Source organism: Nannobrachium achirus, assembly GCF_963921795.1.
Source record: "Nannobrachium achirus genome assembly, chromosome: 15".
In the NCBI taxonomy this organism is placed as follows: Eukaryota; Metazoa; Chordata; class Actinopteri; order Myctophiformes; family Myctophidae; genus Nannobrachium; species Nannobrachium achirus.
Window position 1 is genome coordinate 38,861,888 of NC_137822.1, and position 5,420 is coordinate 38,867,307.

Genomic DNA, 5,420 nt, shown 5'->3' on the forward strand with positions numbered 1-5,420 from the left:
TTAAAGGTATTCTAGACAAAATAATGTGATCAGATATTTTCAGATATGACCAAAGGTCATTTACGGAACACATACATGACAAAATTAAACAGCTGCTTGTATTCATGAACATTCATGATGTATATTGGGTTCACATTTGGCAATATATGGTGCATATCAACAAAACTCAGGATATTTATCAGAAATGTCCGTATTCCAGAGAGAATCCAAAATCAGATATTTGGGGATTCTGGATATTTTAGCCCAAAGGTAATTTACGGACCACGTACATGACACATTTTAAATTATGCTTGTATCCTAGTATGATATATTGTTTTCATTATGTATATTGGGTTCATGTTTGACCAGATATGTTGCATATCAACACAACTCAGGATATGCATCAGAAATGTCCGTATCTATAGGGAATCCAAAATGTGATATTTGGGGATTCTAGATCTTTTCGCCCATTGAATATGCCTCAGAAATGGTCAATATTCTCTAGCAGATCCACTGTAAAAGATATGACTTGAGGTCATATATGAACTCATATGAAGTATTCTAACAAAATATTGTGATCAGATATTTCCAGATATGACCTAAGGCCATTTACAGAACATATACATGACAAAAATAAAATGTTGCTTGTATCCTAGTACAACATATTGTCTTTATGATGTATATTGGGTTCATATTTGACCAGATCTAGCATTTCCATGGAACTCAGGATATGCATAAAAATGTACTGTTTCATGACCTATCAATATCAGTTAAATATCTCGTCCAAAACAGGCATAATGGTAACATCTGTAGTACGTATATTTGATGTGTAAATCGTTGATGATATATGCTACAGATATTCTCATTATTTTAATCAAAATAGGGTGTCAGTATATTCATATATATACTGCATTACGTATATTCATACTTTGTATATGGCAAGGAGATGTATACTTTGTCCATATTTGATAAGATATGGTTGATGTCAACAAAACCTTAAATATGCCTCAGAAATGGTCAGTATTCTCTAGCAGATCCACTGTAAAGATATGACTTGAGGTCATATATGAACTCACTACTTGACACAACAAATATTTTAGAAAAAATATTATGATCAGATATTTCCAGATATGACCTGAAGTAATTTATGGAACATATACTTGACAAAATTAAAATTACGCCTGTATCCTAGTACAACATTTGTCTCCATGATATATATTGGGTTCATATTTGACCAGATCTAGCATTTCCATGAAAGTCAGGATATGCATTAGAAATGTTCTGTTTCATGACCTATCAATATCAGTTAAATATCTCACCCAAAAAATGCCAAATGGCAAAATCTGTAGTAAGTATATTTGATATGAAAATCGTTGATGATATATGCTACATATATTGCCATTATTCTTAACAAAATATGCTGTCAGTATATTCATATATACTGCATTACCTATATTCATACTTTGTAAATGACAAGGAGATGTATACTTTGTCCATATTTGATAAGATATGGTTGATGTCAACAAAACCTTAAACATGCCCCAGAAATGGTCATTATTCTCTAGCAGATCCACTGTAAAGATATGACTTTAGGTCATATATGAACTCAGTATTTGATACATCAAGTATTCTAGAAAAAATATTATGATCAGATATTTCCAGATATGACCTTAGGTAATTTATGGAACATATACTTGACAAAATTAAAATTACGCCTGTATACTAGTACAACATTTGTCTCCATGATATATATTGGGTTCATATTTGACCAGATCTAGCATTTCCATGAAAGTCAGGATATGCATTAGAAATGTTCTGTTTCATGACCTATCAATATCAGTTAAATATCTCACCCAAAACATGCCAAATGGCAAAATCTGTAGTAAGTATATTTGATATAAAAATCGTTGATGATATATGCTACAGATATTGCCATTATTCTTATCAAAATATGCTGTCAGTATATTCATATATACTGCATTGCGTATATTCATACGTTGTATATGGCAAGGAGATGTATACTTCATCCATATTTGATAAGATATGGTTGATGTCTACAAATACTTAAATATGCCTCAGAAATGGTCAGTATTCTCTAGCAGATCCACTGTAAAGATATGACTTTAGGTCATATATGAACTCACTATTTGACACATCAAGTATTCTAGAAAAAATATTATGATCAGATATTTCTAGATATGACCTGAGGTAATTTACAGGACATATACTTGACAAAATTAAAATTACGCCTGTATCTTAGTACAACATTTGTCTCCATGATATATATTTGGTTCATATTTGACCAGATATGGCATTTTTATGGAACTCATATATGCATCAGAAATGTTCTGTTTCATGACCTATCAATATCAGTTAAATATCTCACCCAAAACATGCCAAATGGCAAAATCTGTGGTAAGTATATTTGATATGAAAATCGTTGATGATATATGCTACAGATATTTTGTCAAAATATGACAAGGAGATGTATACTTTGTCCATATTTGATAAGATATGGTTGATGTCAACAAAACCTTAAATATGCCTCAGAAATGGTCAGTATTCTCTAACAGATCCACTTTAAAGATATGCCTTTAGGTGATATATGAATCAATATTTGACACATCAAGTATTCTAGAAAGAATATTGTGATCAGATATTTACAGATATGACCTAAGGTCATTTACGGAACATATATATGACAAAAATAAAATATTTGCTTGTATCCTAGTACACCATATTGTCTTCATGATGTATATTTGGTTCATATTTGACCAGATATGGTGAATATCAAAAAAAGTCAGGATATGTGACGGAAATGTCCGTATTCCATAAAGAATCAAAATTCGATATTTTGGGATTCTTGCTCTTTTCGCCCAGTGCAGAGTGCCTGGTCTCCATACCACCCCTGGATGTCACACTACCAGACCCTCTCTGTTGATAATGGTGCAACTTGGGGCTCCTGGGCCCGATGGCATATTTGCCCACGCTACTCATTTGCTGGTGGCTTCAGTTTGCGGGTGAGACAATTTTTATGGTTTTACTACTATTTTGAACGCTAACATTGTATTTCTTCATTTCACTTTACAGGAGTATTTCCAATTTTCAATACTTTTACTTCTACTCCACTAGATCTCAGAGGCAAATAACTTTGATAACTTGAGTTACAAGGGCTATTTATTTTTATTTTTTATATTTTCTCTCCGCATTCATTCATTGTATTCTCGTCGTTCTGTTGTCATATTGGTGTGCATACAGGTGCAGGGCCATCAGGGCAGCGGTGACGACACTGCAGTGAATGGCATTCGCCTGTTTTGCATGAAAGGCAAGCACTTGGTGTGTACGGTGACATCAGCTTATGGACCGTAAGTATAAGACACATCACACTTTACAAAGGCTATAGCTCAATGCTTAAATCAGACTAAATGTAATTAATTTATACATTCAAATTAAGTTAATATTTCACAATTTGTATTTGTCTCAGACATTAACACAATACCATTTTAAATATGTGTTAATTTCTTCTGTTTTTAAGCTGTGTTGTGAAACACAGATTCAATGCCTCTGCCGAGAACTGTGCGTAAGTTACCTCGCCATACCAGGCTTTCTGGGGGAAAGCCTGGTGTTCGTTCACAACAGGCCGTTTCGTTTCCGCCCAAAGCGTGGAAACCACTAGAAGAAGTGGCGTTGCTTTCATTTGGTTCCCTCCGTTTGTTTCCCCAATCCCTTTTAAAATGCTCGAGTAGCCTAGTGTCAATGAGCAATAGTCGGATATTACACGACTAGTTATTTTTTAGCCATCATTTCAACCAGCTAGAATCCGGTTATATTCACACCGAAAATATACTTTGCAATTTATTCCATAATTCGATAACTATTTATTAAAAAAACAACAGTAAGGTGCTTAACTGATCTCCTAATATTGGACTAACATAATTATAATATCCGTTGATCATTATTAAGTATAGTTTAGATCTAGCCGAGATTTAGCCGACTAAGTATAGTCGGCGTATATACGTTTATATTTAGACAGCATTTAGACAATTGAAGTTAATCCCTGTTTTAATAAATATTTATTTAAAAAAACAACTGCACGTTGCAGAACTGATAGCCAAATATTGGTGTAAAATAGCCATTCATCACTATAAGGTATACGTCTGGACGGTCTGGGTGTAGTCGTTTTAAATACAGCATTTCAACGACTATCTTTAGACCATGTAAAAGTTATCCTTGGTACTAAGGCGCGGTAAGCCGGTAGAGTGTTAGGTAGAGTGTTAATTAATTACCGTGATTGCGTAGTCACTCACTGTAAAGTGGAAACGTCCAGACAGCATGCTACTCTGAATTACATTTCTGACAGCAACACACACAGTCAAACACAGCCGCGGCGCCGCAGCGGCCGCACACACACACACACACACACACACACACACACACACACACACACACACACACACACACACACACACACACACACACACACACACACACACACACACACACACACACACACACACACACACACACACACACACACACACACACACACACAAGGCTGTTAGCTCCTAGGTGCTAAACTGCAGCATCACTAGTAGCTCCTTTAAACAAAATAATTGTAATCGCTATAGGCTTATTAGGCGCCCAATACATTTAGTTTCCTCAACAATGTGCACTACCCTAAAATGAACACATGTGGGCAATGTCACCTTTTAATACGGCCAGAAAGTCTATACTATCATATCAGCATTGATGGCCGAGTGGATAGCATCGCCGACTTCAGTGCCAGAGATCACTGGATTGAATCTCACCGTCGCCCTACTTTTCACTTCTTTCGACGGCCGCTAACGGCGAAATGTAGACTTTTTCTATCCGACTAATAGTGGTCTAGTGTAGCAACCTGTGTAAATATAGCCGACTAAACAACTAGCAAAAAATTGCAAATCTAGACCTTTACAACACTGATTTTCAACGTGTGGTGTAGAAGATAAAAACACCACTATTAGGCAACTAATAAACCTCAAAATGCTCAGTGGGTAGTCTTGCCAGTCGCTACGAGTTGGACTAAAAGATGCATATACCAGACAAATTTTTCAAAAGCAAAACTGCACCAAGAAGTTTATTAGGTAGGCCCTAAAAGTATGTCCTTGAGCGCAGGGGAATTATTCTGGGTTAAAACTGAATCCGGTTTGATAGTTCCGGCAAAATGTAGTCCTTTGAGGACTACAACATGACGTGTTGTGGTTTCCGCTCCAGACCGGTTACAATGAATGAATGAATGAACTTTATTTATATAGCACATCTTCACAGCACGAATCCACAGAGTGCTTTACAGATACACAATACTCAATAAAGGTAAGCTCTACAGTTGCAGAGATACAAAAAAAAAAAAAAAATTAAGACATCAATAAATTAAAACACCCACAGTAACACGGAATACAAAA